Source organism: Cebus imitator, unplaced genomic scaffold, assembly GCF_001604975.1.
Source record: "Cebus imitator isolate Cc_AM_T3 unplaced genomic scaffold, Cebus_imitator-1.0 Scaffold538, whole genome shotgun sequence".
NCBI lineage: Eukaryota > Metazoa > Chordata > Mammalia > Primates > Cebidae > Cebus > Cebus imitator.
This window is the reverse complement of record NW_016107853.1, coordinates 1,979,375-1,994,657: the sequence shown is the minus strand read 5'-3', so window position 1 is coordinate 1,994,657 and position 15,283 is coordinate 1,979,375. Positions and strand designations below refer to the sequence as shown.

General features: G+C 49.1%; 1 pseudogene; it reads left to right on the top strand.

Moving 5' to 3' along the window:
• Positions 1 to 4,020, top strand: part of LOC108293458 — a 77,354-nt pseudogene extending 73,334 nt beyond the window's left edge.
• Positions 4,021 to 15,283: the final 11,263 nt, after the last annotated feature.

Here is a 15,283-nt window from a genome sequence, read left to right as displayed (position 1 = left end):
ACTGGCTGCACAGCAGGAGGTGAGCAGCGGGCAGGGGAGACTTGCTGCCTGAGCTCCGCCTCCGGTCAGATCAGCGGTGGCACTAGATTCTCAAAGGAGTGCGAACCCTATTGTGGGCTGCAGACTGCACATGAGAATCTCATGCCTGATGATCTGAGGTGGGACAGTTTCATCCCAAACCATCCCCCTCCCACTCCCGGTCTGTGGAAAAATTGTCTTCCACGAAACCAGTTTTTGGTGCCAAAAAGGTTGGGGACCACTGTTTTAGAGGCAAGGGATTCCTCTCTGCCTTTGATCCCCAAATGTGCTACCTCCTCTCAGCTCTGCAAACCTAAGGCTGCCTGGATCCACGTAGAGGTTCCCAACTAGAAGTGATTTTCAGATCCTTAGTAACTGGTATGGCACAGGCCCTCAGCCATTGGAATACACCCAGCCAGGGCCCTCATCGAGTGCCTACTGTATGCCAAGCTCTTCTGTGTGCTGGGGATGTGCCAGTGGGAAAAAAGTCCAAATCTTCACCGTAAAAAGCTGTTGTTCTAGTGGAAAGGGGCAGATGATAAACAACTAAGTGAAATCCTTGGCAGCAGATGGCAGTAAGAGTCACAGAGGGAATCAAAGCCAAGTAAGGGGAACCACGAGTGCTGGGCAATGGTGGCTGCACTTTGAGTAGGTGGTCGTGGAAAAGCTCATGAAGGTGACATTTGAGCAAAGATGTGGAGAGAGTACAGCCCCCAGACATCTGGGGGAACTGCATTCCAGGCAGTGGGAAGAGCATGTGCAAAGGCCCTGAGGCAATGGTGTGCCAGGCACATTCCAAGAATAGCAAGGTGCTGGGTATGGCTACTGTGGAGGGAGAGTGATAGGCAATAGGACACCATCTGGGTCGGGCCTTTGGGAGACTGCGAGGACCTGGGCTTTGCTCCAGAGGACACAGGAAGTCGCTGGTGGGCTCTGAGCCAAGGAGGGACATGATCTGATCCCTCCAGCTGCTGTGTGCAAGGAGGAAGCAGGGAGACCCGTGATGGTGATGGTCCAGGGAGTGGGAAGGTGGCTTGGGCCAGAGGAGAAGGGGAGAGGTACTCAGATCCCAGCTGTGTGTGGAAGATGGGATTTCGGTGACTAGACTTCTTTAATTCCTGTCATAACCTGATAGGAAGGCACATTTATTGGATGAGAAAACAGCTCAGAGAGGTGACAGAACTTTCTGAGGCTTGACGGCAGCAGAGAGTGGAGGAGCAGGGCCTGACCCCAGCTTCCAGATCCCTGTTGGTTCCTATGGAGTCAACGGCCTGGTCTGGTGACGGCCAGAGGGGCTCCCAGAGGAAATGACAGTGACGCTGAGACTTGGAGGACCTGGAGGCGTGAGCCAAGCAGCAGCCTGTTCCCTAGAGATCACCATCGTCAAAAACTTCCGGCCCCGGCTCTTTCCACATCTTTCAGCCTGACGTGTGGCCAAAGCATGACAAACCTCTGCGGTGAGCTCAGACGCAGGCGCCTCCCCTTTTGGGGCCAGGGTGGAGGGGAGGCAGGGCGTGTAGCGAAGCAGGAGGGATCTATCTTCGCCCTCACAATTCCTTAGAGTCAGATAACACTGAGGCCTGGGCCTCCCTCTGCTTGGGTTAGGCCTGGAAGGGCTCCGGAGGGTGTGTAGGAGTCTGTCACGTGGACAGGCCTGGGCTGAGGAAGATGTCCCAGGCAGAAGGAGTGGAGGTGTAGAGGAGGGCTGGGGCGGGAGGTGGCGGCAGGGCAGGAAGGGGCTGCCCAGGGTGTGGAGTTTATCCTAGCGGCCACTGGGTGCCTCTGAAGTTGGCTTTTCTTTCTTTAAAAGACAACATTTCTCTCTATATTGCCCAGGCGAAAGTGCAGTGGTGCAATCATGGCTCACTGCAGCCTCCACGTCTCCAGTCTCAAGCAATCCTCCCACCTCAGCCTCCCAAAGTGCTGGGATTATAGGTATGAACCAACCGCACTTGGCCCCAGAAGTGGACTATTTTTTTAAAGTACGTGTTTATTAAAGTCAACCATACATAGGGAGGACAATGCAATCCTTTTTCAAAAAATCTGTTATTTCTTTTTTCTCCTTGGAGATCATGGAGCACTGGATGTCCTCACACTGGATACACCTGTGCCTCCTGCGCCTAGGTCAAGAAACGTCATGGCTAGGCCCCCACGGCTCCTTGGGCCTTGTCTCCAGGTCACCACTATCTGATCCGCCCCCGTATGCTGGTCTTGCCCGAGATGGGCTGTTTGGGCGTGTGCCCTTTGGGTCTCTCTTCGGGATTCTCTCTGTGGAGGATCACTCAGCAGTGTGCCACTGTCCTCCCCAGGACCCCACCAGCCACATCACCGGTAGATCCCACACACATATGGTCAGTCACTTCCCTGACCGATGGGCAGCACATAACACTGGCCACTCTGGGCAATGAGACCTTCCTCTCTGTCCCTGGGCCTCGCCCCCTCCTAGGTGCATTTCTGCCAGGGCCCGTCAAGGCCTCTTGCCCATCGCCAGCTCCTCCCTGTGGGCCCTCTCCTTCCTGCTTCCCACAGCCACAGGAGATCTTACTTGCTCCCTAAGCTTCGGTCACAGCTGTCAGTGCCTCCCCATCATGGGACCCTCTTTTCTGAGGTCAGCCCCGGCTAGCCAACCTCCACTAGATGTCCCTCCTGGCCACCTAGGGCTCTCAGATTCCCTGCATCCAGAGCAGGACCTGCCATCTGCCTCTCAACCTCACCTTCCTCCACGCCCACCTTGTGACCTCAGAGGGGACTGGTAGGCCAAGTCGCCTACCAGCTGTTCAGCTGGTCCCTGGCCACATGATGTCCATTCTTTCTCTCTAATCTCACAAATATTTCCCCCTCTCTCTACCCCTGCAGCCACTCTGACTTCCTCTGTTGGAAATGATCGCTCCTGTCTGTACCCCCTCAATGCCGTACACCATCGGGAACTTCGACTCTGTAAAAGGGCCTCCCACTCTGGCCTGACGAAAGACAAGAAGAGGTGCTCCCAAGATGGCTGACAAGACGGCAGTGTGAGCCTCAGAGCCACGGCATCCTCCCCAGAGGTTTCTGCAGCGGCCACCGTCTCCTTAATGACAGACAAGCCTGGCCTAGACAATCCTGCCCACATGCCTGGCAGGGGACAGTCAGCCAGCAATCAGCCCCGGGGACTCTGGCCGGAGCAACCCAATGAAGGCATGGTCCTTCGAGCAATTCAGCAACTGGTGCAACCACGGAGGAAGCTGTCCAGCAGTAACAGTCATCAATAACAATTAGATGCAGATCTTTTAAAAAAATAATCGAATTTTGAGTGTTCTTCGAAGGACAAAGAGTGGCAGTGCGGCTGTCAACCGAGCTGACCAGGGCAAGGAAAATTCTGAAAACATCACGGCCCCTGAGTCTTTCAAGGTTGTACCACCTGATCCCAGATGAAGAAATTACCACCATCAAGATCAATCAAGGGGATCCCAATGAAAGCCTCTCCATTCTGCTGGTGGGAGGCGGGGAAACCCCACTGACCATATCATTATCTAATACATTTATCATGATGGGGTGATTGCCAGAGATGGCCAGCTACTGCCGGGAGACATCATCCTAAACGCCAACGGGACGGACATCAACGACGTCCCTCACAACTCCGCCCTGCATCTCCCGCAGCCACCCAACCAGGTACCGTGACTGACCATGCCACGCACGCAGAAATTCCACGGCAGGAACAATGGACAGGCGCTGGGTGCCCATGGACCCTGGGATGACAGCTTCCATGTGAGTCTCAACAAAACTAGCACCAAGGAACAGCCTAGAATAAAGCTGGTGTGCAAGGTGGACGAGCCTGAAGTGTTCTTCAACGTGCTAGATGGTGGTGTGGCTGATCGACATGGTCAGCTGCAGGAGAAGGATTGTGCGTTCGCCACTAAAGGACACGACCTTCAATATGGTGGCCCAGAAAGCGCTGCTCGTCTGATTCAGGTATTGCCGGCCCCCTTCACCACTGCATGGACCCATGCACTGCCAAGAAGTTAGAAGGATGCACTGTGCTTGTGTCCAGCTCTGCAAAACGTTGCTCCTTGTGTGGTGGCATGTTTGCCTCCCGTCTCTCTGCTCTGGGAAGTTGCCGGCCTACAGTGCAGCCTGAGAGTGCGAGGGCAGCAGTGGGCTGTCTGGAGCAGCCGCTGCCATCACACTGGCTACAGCAGGGAGGCACAGCTGGGACCGCACACTCCATTGAGCTGGCCCAGCCTAAGACAAGTGGAAGCCCTGCTCCTTCTGAGTTGGGGGCGGGGGCAGGAGCTCCCTGGGTCAGGCACAACTGCCCACATTGCAGCTGCAGACCGGGCCTCCTGTTCCATGGAGCAGGCAGGAAATCCCCCCCAGTTCCAGGTGCAGCTGCAGTCCACCCAAACTACTGCTGTGGACCTAGGCATCCCCATACTCCTGGGGGCCCGGGAAGCCTCCTCCTGCTCTAGAAGGCTCTTCCTGCTCTAGAAGGCTCCCTCTGCTGTTGGTGCCCACTTCAACCCTGGAGCAAAGTTGGGGCTGAGCCCAGGCACTGCCAAGGCCTGGCAGGTGTGCACATACTTGGTGCAATGCTGACACTCCCGCCTCCTGCTGCCTCAGCCAGCTCCAAACTTTGGGCACTGACAAGCATAAGAGACAAGTCAATGGGGGGCAGAGGGCAGCTCAGTGCTGGCCTGCAGGTGCCCCTTGGCACCTACAGCTTGGCCACCATGAATGGCAGCAGGAGGCAGATGGGTTTCTGGGCAGAAGAGAGTGGGTCACTGGTGAGGCCCTACCTTCAGGCTAGGGAGGGCCTGAAGGCTAGGGGCCAGGCTGCCAGTCCCATAGACCAGAGTGGGAGCTTGTGATGCCTTTTCCAGACCTGCCCATGGACCAATTGGTGTGCACGTGCTCTCCTCTGAGGCCCCTAAAAGCCCAGGTTCAGCCAGAGCTGAGCAGACATCGGGACAACCAGCTGCAGAGAGGAGCTCCCCAATCCAGGGTCTCCTCTCTTCCGATAGCCTCGGAGAACGATGGGGTGACCTGCCTGCAGAGAGAAGGCGCACTCCAGGGCCTCCTCTGAGCTATTCTGTCACTCACTAAAGCTCCTCTTCACTTTGCTCACCCTCCTTGTCCATGTACCTCATTCACCCTGGATGTGGGACAAGAACTTGGGACCTGTCGAATGGCAGGTCTGAAAGAGCTATAACACAAACAGAGCTGAAACATGCTTGTTTGCAACACTGGGGGTGAAGAGAAGGAGAGAAGAGCTGCAGACCTTCAGAGAGCCCAGACCTGGGAGCTCCCCAAGCCGGGGCTATGACTCCCTCTTTGGGACCCTGCAGCTGCTGAAGTCTCCAAGCTTCTAGGCGCCACCGTGTCCCCCGGTTTAGCCACGGAAGCTGCTTGCATTGCACCTGGTCCAGCTGCAGCCTCACAGAGAGTCAGTACCCATGCTGGGACCTGGGGCTGCCTGACCTTTTGCAGTAGCCAGCGTGTCCTACTGTGCGCAGTGGCTAGACCCCGTGTTCATTCACTCACACACCCCTCACCACTCCATGCCTGGCTTGCCCTTGGCAGGCATGGGATCAAGGCTGGTAACGTGAGCCGGGCACAGCCTGCCAGGCCAAATGGGCAAAATAAGCCCAGTGGGTCCCAGCAAAACTCGGGCAAAAGACGCCACCAGCCACAGAGGTTTCTGGCCAGAAAAACAACAAGGATCCTGTAACATTTTTAGGGGCTCGTCCAGGATCTGCAGAAGGGTGAGTAAAAGCAGAGCTACTCTTTCTGTCCTTTTTTTCAGAGTCTCTAAACTCCACAATAGTCAAAATAAAAGAAAAATACCAAGCCTCTGTCAGCCAGTCAAAAGCAGCTAGCATGGCTGCCGGACTTAGGGCACGGAGGACAGGCTTGCTGGGGAGGATTCTGTCAAACCCCTTTATCCTTGGATGTTGGGAATGTTGGGTTTGTTTGAACCCAGTTTTTTTTCACAGAGGTCTAGCCATTGTGTGGGACCAGAAGGAGGTCCTGAGGCAACTGAGGATATCTGGCCAAGGCTGCTCTTGGCCTTATTCAAAGCCCCCTGGACTAACTCCAGTCCCCGACCACCTGTTACTGTGTCAGCACTGGGACCTCTGGTCTTTCCTATTGTTCTTTCTTTTGGGATGTCAAGGTTCCTGCTTCTTCTTTATGTACAATGTTAAATGTTAAGGATGTTGCCAGGTGTCGTGGCTCACACCTGTGCCAGCACTTTGGGAGGCCAAGCCTGGCGAATCACTGAGGTCAGGAGTTCAAGACCACCCTGACCTATATGGTAAAACCCCATCTCTACTAAAAATACAAAAAAATTAGCCGGGTGTGGTGGTGGTGTGCGTCTGTAATCCCAGCTGCTCAGGAGGCTGGGACGAGAGAATCGCTGGGAGGGGAAGGCTGCAGTGACCTGAGCTTGCACCACTGCACTCTCCTGGGTGACAGAGCAGGACCCCGTCTCAAAAACAAAAAAATGTTAAGGCTGTTGTTGCAAACCAGAGATGTCACTGGATCGAATGAGCATTTGGTTTAGTCATCAAAAGTCTGAAATGGAAGATTTAGAGTAGCACAGAAGCCAAGTGTGCCTTGGTATCTGACCATAAATTTGTGGCAAAAATGTTCTTGTCATTTCCTTGGTTGAAAACTTGGTGCCCAGCACCCTGAGGCACAGAACAGAAGCATGGCCTCAGGAAGGAAGCTCTTCTGTAAACACAGGGCAGCTGGTCCCTGGTCCCACACGTGCAGCCCTTCTTTGCCTTGCAGGGTAACCCAGATCTTTGCTGATGCCATAGGGTTGATGCAGCCCTCCTACCGGCCAGCTCAGGAGAGGCTGCAAGGGGCAATTCCAGGGACGCAAACCCCAGGAGTACCTCCAGCAGGGGAATCAACCCGCTCTGCTCCTCCCTATCCAGGCTCCCTCTCAAGCTTGCCCAGCCTAGGAATCCTCATTTTAGGCAGGTCCCAGTCTCAGCTGCCCCTACAACAGATGCCTGGTGAACATGGCCCCATTAAGGTCCAGGTCCCCTTTTCTCTACAAGACTTAAAGGCAAATTAAGGGGGATCTGTGCAGGTTTGTTTGAAAAAAAAAAAAAAGCCCTAATAGGTATATAGAAGCTTTCCAGAACTTAACCAAAGTATTTGGGTTCTCCTGGAAGGATGTCATGTTACTTTTGAATCAATTCCTGACCACCACTGAAAAGCAGCCCGCCCTGCAAGTGGTGGAGAATTTGTGGAATGAGCTTTGCGTCTTACATAGGACCAGGGAAGGGAATGAGACTCATATGATTGGAAAAATTGCAGTACCATTGGAGGACCCTACACAGGACCCTGATGATGAAATGGGAGAATGGAGGAGGAAACACCTTCAGGCATGCATCCTGGGAGGCTTTCGAAGAACTAGGACTAAGCCTCTCAATTGCTCCAAGATGGCCATGATAGACCAGGGATGAGATGAGAATCCCGCTGCCCTCCTGGAAAGGCTAAGAGTGGCCTTGGTAAAGCACACCTCTCTAGCTCCTGATTCAGTTGAGGGACAGCTAACCCTAAAGGATAAGTTTATCACACAGGTGGCCCCTGGTCTCAGGAGGACACTACAGAAACAGGTGATAGGGTCAGATGGTACTTTAGAGAACCTCCTAAAAGTGGCCACCTCAGTCTTTTACAATAGGGACCAGGAGGAAGTCCGCAAAAGAGAAATGAAATATAAGGCAAAGGCAGAGGCTCTCACAGCCACCGGGTAGGCTCACAAACCTCAGAGTCCCCAGGATGCATGACGGTGAGGGGCGTCTCAGGTCTTTCCTCTACCACGTCAAGAGTCATGGTAAAAATCACTGTATCGTCTGCCCCTCCATGAGTTCAAAAGCTAGAATTACTGGCCATTTGGTGTGCTAAGGTCAGGTAATAAGAGATTTGAAAGGACTTCATTTTTTGTTTTTGAGATGGAGTCACTCTGTCACCCAGGCTGGAGTGCAGTGCTGCGGTCTTGGTTTACTGCAACCTCCAACTCCCTCCTCGTGGAGGTTCATTATGCTATTATTTTTACTTCTGTGCACATCTGAAATTTTCCACAATAAAAGAAGCAGTTCCCCTGCCTCAGCCTCCTAAGTAGCTGGGATTACGGGCATATGCCACCACGCCATGCCCTGCCCCAATAATTTTTTTTTTTTTTTTGTATTTTTAGTAGAGACAGGGTTTCATCATGTTGGCCAGACGGGTCTCGAACTCCTGACCTCAGGCAATCTGCCTGCCTCAGCCTCCCAAAGTGCTGGGATTACAGGTGTGAGCCACCATGCGTAGCCAAGAGTTAAAAGGACCTCTTAAGAGGATCACTATGGTTAAAAGTCAATTTAATTAAAGATGGGCATCCAAGCCATAGATCAGCTTAATTAAAGATGCTATAGGTATGTTTTAAAAACCTTTATGTGGCCTGGTGCGGTGGCTCACGCCTGTAATCCCAACACTTTGGGAGGCTGAGGCAGGAGGATCATGAGGTCAAGAGATTGAGACCATCCTGGTCAACATGGTGAAACCCTGTTTCTACTAAAAAAATACAAAAATTAGCTGGGCTTGGTGGCACGTGCCTGTAGTCCCAGCTACTCGGGAGGCTGAGGCAGGAGAATTGCTTGAACCCAGGAGATGGAGATTGCAGTGAGCCAAGATCGCGCCACCACACTCCAGCCTGGTGCCTGGGGACAGAGCGAGACTCTGTCTCAAAAAAAAAGAAAAAAAAAACCTTTATGTTTTTTCTCTTCATGGATCTTGTTTTTCTGGAAAAAGGTTTTTTTCTTCTCAGTCAACTGAACTATTTTTCTTCATTTTTGTCTTGCCACTCTTAAGGCACACATGTGAGGCCCCCCACATTAACTTCTGATGGCCTGGGACCCCTTGGAAATGGAAGAGGTGCCACTGACCTTGTTTGGGAAAAATAACCCCTGTTTTCTTCACAGAACTCCAGGGATTAGAGGCAGATGCATCCTTCTCAAAATCTGTTTTTGTCTTCCAACTATGCCTACTTATTAGGGCTTAGAAACTACCTGTTTTCCTAGCCCTGGTTCTTAAAAGACTCCACCCCAAGGCCAGTAATCCAATTAGGAGATTGCCAATCCAATTAGGAGATTGGCAAATTAAAAACTTTACAGCTACTGGATCTTCTTCTGTCTCTCTGTGTGGTTATATAAGTGTCAGGTGTGACACATTTTAAAAAAGAGCTCTAATTGATCTGCTTAAAGAAAAATAAGTGCCTAGATCAAATATTTCAAAAGAAAGATAAAGCTGTAATGCCTTTTAGTTCACATGACTTTCATCTTTGAAAAATACCATGTCTTCAAAATGTAGACATATGGTCCAAATTACACAGGTCAGATATTAGGTTTGCTAAATGCTTTAAAGGTTACAAACTACTTGTTTGGTTTTTGAAAATCGTTCAGCTTTCCTGCTTTACGGTTTGGTAGGGCCTAGGGATGTATAGAGTTAACCACATCCATGCTGGAAAGAGTGAGACCTTATCTGCATCTAGTACATAATTAAAATAACTTGCCAGGTTTTACACCAACATTAAAAATTGCCAAGAGTTACCGTTTGGGACTACTTAAAAGGCGATTTACATGCAAGGTTTGTAAGGAAAGTAAAGTGTGTCTTTAGCAAAAGACTATAAGAAGACACAGGAATGTAAATTTTTGCCTAATTTAGAAGGTTAAAGGATTGTTTTAAATTAGATAAGATAAAGCTAAAAGTTTAATTAAACAAGTTATGGAAGGTTTTTAAAGATTAATCTTGAAAAAGAAATTCTGTGTATGAACATATTGACTAAATTCAAAGGTGTATTATTAGATGATTCTGTAGATTGAACATTAGGATAGAAGCACAACAAGGGGCTCTTAAGGCACTGGCTGGCTCTTTAACAGAGATTTGTAAAGGGTTACAAAAGGATTTGAAGAATCTCAGCTCATGGTCAAACTGATTAAGATTTTCAGGTAATGTTAAAGGATGATGAAAGATTTTTGTTTGCCTTGTGAATAAACTACCGAAAAAAGAAGGGAAAGACAAGAGACAGATTGTTTGGAAAGCTAAGTCTTCGCTCTTAATGTATAAAGGTTTTTGCCTTTTTTGGTTTTTTTGAGTCATCATTTTGGCTAAATAAGTGACTTATGGTAACCGGGAATTCTAGTTCATAATGTCAAGTGTTTTAAACCTTTAATGTATTTGATAGGCTCCCCAGAATCAAATTTCAGCTTCAAAATTGTTTTTTTCTGACACTTGGACCATCCAAAGGAGAGATTAACAGGATTATTTGACATGTTCAGTCACATAGAATTGTCAAAATAAGGTGGAGTTTGCTCTCCTTCAGGTTATAGTTTAGTGAATAATCTTAATATGTGTTTCAAAATGATATTGGATTTCTAAAATTCTGATGTCTGAGTATGTGCTTTCAATCATAATTAAGGTTATTGTGTTAAGTTATTGTAGACCACAGAGGTGACCAAATTTCTTTGTCAACCGTGTTTTTGACGGTGACTACCCTGGGACATTTTGACATCCATAGACAATTGTTGTCTTGTTTTGATCCTCTTCAAAAGATGGATTATAGTCCTTGAGTGCAGGTTTCTGATACCTTTGGACATTCTGAACAAGAGTTGACTGAGTGGACTGAACTAATGGCAGACTGAAGTCATCTGTTTTGACTTTTTGCTTGGAACATTGCTGATCCTTTGTTTTATTTTTCAGAATCAAGGAAGCTTTTCTTTTGAGCTTTTTGTCACCTTTGACAATTGTGAGGATGAACCCACCAGTGCTTTCTGACTGCAGGGAGTGGGCAGAAGGAGCCCAGTGGGTTTGGGCCAAACTCGGGCAAAAGGTGCCATAGAGGTTTCCAGCCAGAAAAGCGACATCCCAGGCATCCCATAACAGTAGTGCATTTTGGAAAGAAAAGAGCCAATTGCAGGCTGAACACAAAGGAAGATGCTTGCTGTGCAAGAAGTCACCGTGTAGCGCTCCCTAACTCCTCCTTCCAGCTATAAGAGATCGCCTTTGTTATTTAAGAATGGGTCCATGTGGCCGGGCGCGGTGGCTCAAGCCTGTAATCCCAGCACTTTGGGAGGCCGAGGCGGGTGGATCACGAGGTCAAGAGATCGAGACCATCCTGGTTAACATGGTGAAACCCCGTCTCTACTAAAAAACTACAAAAAAATTAGCTGGGCATGGTGGCGCGTGCCTGTAATCCCAGCTACTCAGGAGGCTGAGGCAGGAGAATTGCCTGAACCCAGGAGGCGGAGGTTGCGGTGAGCCGAGATCGCGCCATTGCACTCCAGCCTGGGTAACAAGAGCGAAACTCCGTCTCAAAAAAAAAAAAAAAAAAAAAAAAAAAAAAAAAAAAAAAAAAGAATGGGTCAATGTAAATGAGGCCGCTGGACTGTGTTTCTCTTCTTTGGTCTCTGCTTAGTTCCACCATATAGATATGATTGGCAGTTTTGAGTTAAATCTCAAAAGAACAAAGAAAAGTAGTAATTAAACGAAATAACAGGGGAAAAAACATGGACCCTGCACCCACTTCCTCAGGCCAGGCCTAGAAGGGCGGCCCCTGCCCCCAAGTCCTGAGGATGAGGTGGAATCTGAGTTCTTCATGTGGTAGTGACAAGGGACCTTCTCAAATTCAAATCTGCTCACACTCTCTTCTGCGAAAGCTGTGGGACCAGCCACATAGGACACCACAGATGGATCTCAGCACCATAAAGAGAGGCGCCAGATATCATGCTCCCAGGGCAGAACCAGGAGCGGGTGCCTGGCGCCGGGTGTTCAGGGCCTTCCATGAAGTTGTCTTGCAAAAGAAGAAAGACAAAACTGGGGACCTGGGGCTACGCCTCTGGATCCCCAGTTTATGGAGAGCGTGTGGGACAAGAGAACACACAAAGTGCAAGGGAATGAAACCAAACTGCCTGACTTCTTCCCGGAAGAAAGAACAAAAGAACAAAGAGGGCAAGGAACCTGCAGACCCAAAGAGGCTTCAGGGCCATGTCCACCCACTGCAAGGCGTGGGCCTGTTTGGGTCCTGAACCGGCCTGCGTTGAACAAACCAACCAGACGACACTCACTTAGGAGGCAACAGTGGAAATGCACATACTGCCCGGATAGTTCACAATAGCAATAAATTACCGGAATTTTTTTCAGATGTGATTATGGTTCTGAGCTTACATCTGAAAAACAGCTCTCGCAGAGAGGGGTACATACAGACAAATTTATAGATGAAATTATGTGGTGTCTGGGATTTGCTTTAAAAAAATTCCGGTTTTTGTGGGGAGGGGAGGTAGAATAAATGAAGTAATATTGACCGTTTGCAGGTCATTGTTGAAGTTCAGTTATGAGCACACGGGGGTTCATTATGCTGCTATTTTTACTTCTGTGCATGTTTGAAATTTCCCACAATAAAAAGTAAAACAAACAAATAAATAACAGAGTATCCTGGCCCCAGCACTCTCTGTGTAATTTATAATGCCATGCTTGTAATCTCGGCTCATCACTCTCACACTGCAGCTAGCCACCTCCCTCCGTGCACCCCACTTCCACTTTCCAGGTTTGCTGTTGGCTTCCGGGCAGTTCCCCCCACTGCCTTGTGCTTTCTCCCTCTAACCTTTATTTATTATTAACTTTCCAAGAGGCAAGCATTCATATGGTTCAGAACGTAGTGCTGCACAGCAACGACGCTCCCTTCTTCCTCATCCCCAACACGTAGTGTCTTAGTTTCTTGTTTCTCCTTCTAGAGATTTTGTGAATATGTGAACAAACAGAAGTAGACCCTTATTCTCTGTCTCCCCTTCCCTTTGTACACAAAATGTAGATTGATGACACGCTACCCCGCACCTCACGTTCCCACTATATTCTGGAGAGCTTTCTGGATTCGTCCACTGTGACCATCTTCTTATGCAGAGAAGATGAAACTGCTTATGTAGACACCTCAGAAGAGAAGTCTCTGAGATCTTGATATGGTCTGGCTGTGTCCCTACCCAAAATCTCATCTTAAATTGTAATCCCCACATGTCAAGGGCAGGACCAGGTGGAGGTAATCAGATCATGGGTGCTGTCCCCTCCATGCTGTTCTCATGATAGTGAGTGAGTCTCATGAGGTCTGACGGTTTTAAAAGCATCTGGCATTTCCCCTGCTGGTGCTCATTCTCTCTCCTGCTGCCTTGTGAAGAGGTGCCTTCCGTCATTATTGTAAGTTTCCTGAGGCTTCCCCAGCCATGTGGAACTGTGAGTCAGTTAGACCTCCTTTCTTCATCAATTATCTAGTCTCATCAGAGGTATTTCATCAGAGCAGGGTGAGAACGGACTAACAGATCTCTCGTGCAGTTGCATGAGGTTCTGTCATGCGGCTGCACTCATTGCATTTACCCGCCCTCCCTTTGATGGGAAGTTAGGTTATGGCCAATCCTTCCTCTTTCCAACAGTGCTGTAAGGAAAAAGCACGTGCTCACGTCTTTTCTGGTGCTTTCTCTTTAAATCCCCCCACCAACTTTTGCCCCTCCAACTCTTATTTACCCTTCCGCTCTTGAATTAGATACCACTTTATCTGGGACACATTCTCAGGTTGGAAATAAAGAGGGTGTTAAGAACAAAGGCTCCAGTCTGGGCGCTGTGGCTCACACCTAGAATTTCCGCACTTTGGGAGGCCAAGGTGTGCAGGTCACTTGAGCCCAGGAGTTTGGGACCAAACGGGACAACACAGTGAGACCCCGGTCTCTACAAAAAATGCAAAAAATAGCTGGGCGTGATAGCACACGCCTGTAGTCCCAGCAACTCAGAAGGTTGAGGTGGGAAGCTCACCTGAGCCCAGGGGATCCAGGCTGAGCCATGATTGCACCATTGCACTCCGGCCGGGATGACAAGCAAGATCCTGTCTCAAAATAAATAAACAAAGGTGGTGGAGTCAGAGCGAAGCTTGACTTTAGCCTCGTCAACTTAAGAGGAAAGTTACTTCACTCCTCTGAAGTTATTTTCTCTCTGCAAAACGCACATGATAACATCTCTCCTGATGGGTTGCTTTGAGGACTGTATGAGATAGTATATGTGTAGAGTCTTAGAACACCACTGGTACCATGTAGATGCCAAATAAATGATGCTGTCTCATCATCATCATGATCATCATCATTGTACTGATGGCCTTTTCTTTTAGAATTCCTTCTCCAGCCTTCAAAATACAAATCACTGTTAAGGCCTAAGTTACATGCTTCTCCCCCTATTTCTCCCTAATCCATTCAACTGAAAATTAATTTCTCTTTTTTTCCATACCCCTGCAGTATCCAAATGGAAAGCCCAGGAATTTTTTGGCTGAAAGTAACAGAAAACCTGCCGAACATTGGCTTCATAATATCTGGAGTTATTTCCCTCACCTATTAAGAAGTTGGGAGGTGGACAGCTGCAGGCATTCATTCAGCTATCCATGGAGTCATTAAAGACCAGGCAAGTCTTTTCTGCCTTCTTCTCCACAATCCTCATAGTGTTGCTTACTGGTCTTTAAGAGTGTTGCCTTTGGTGGCTCACGCCTGTAATCCCAGCACTTTGGGATTATATGCCTGTAATCCCAGCCAAGGTGGGTGGATGACCTCAGGTCAGGAGTTCAAGACCAGCCTGGCCAACATGGCGAAACCCCGTCTCTACTAAAAATACAAAAAAACTAGCCTAGCATGGTGGCAGGCGCCTGTAATCCCAGTTACTTAAGAGGCTGAGGCAGGAGAATCCCTTGAACCTGGGAGGCAGAGGTTGTGGTGAGCAGAGATCATGTCCCTGCACTCCAGCCTGGGTGACAGAGTGAGACTCCATCTCAAAAAAAAAAGAGTGTTGCCTTTTAATTACAATGTGGCTGCTGTGGCTCCAGCCATTATTATACAACTTTCAAAGCCAGGAGACAGGGATGGCTGCAGTAAGGTCTTTCCCAAAAGCCCTCTGGAACATTTCCAGCATCCAGAACTGGATCTCAAGCTCACCCCAAGACTGGGACTTACTTCTCTGAAATCTAGAGATCTCAACTTCCTCCCTGAGTAGGATGAGGAGTCTGTGTTCTGTCAGTAGGAAGGGAAGAATGTCTGGGAAGGTCACCATGGTGTCTGGCATATTCAGACACACTCAGGCTGCTGTACCTCTTTGGACAATGATAGTTTTCTACCTTTTATTATAGCTTTATCTCTTTCACTAAACTGTGGGCTTGGATCCATTTCCAAGTACATCCGTATCCCCTGAATGCCAAGCACAGCTCCTGTGGGCAGGAAGA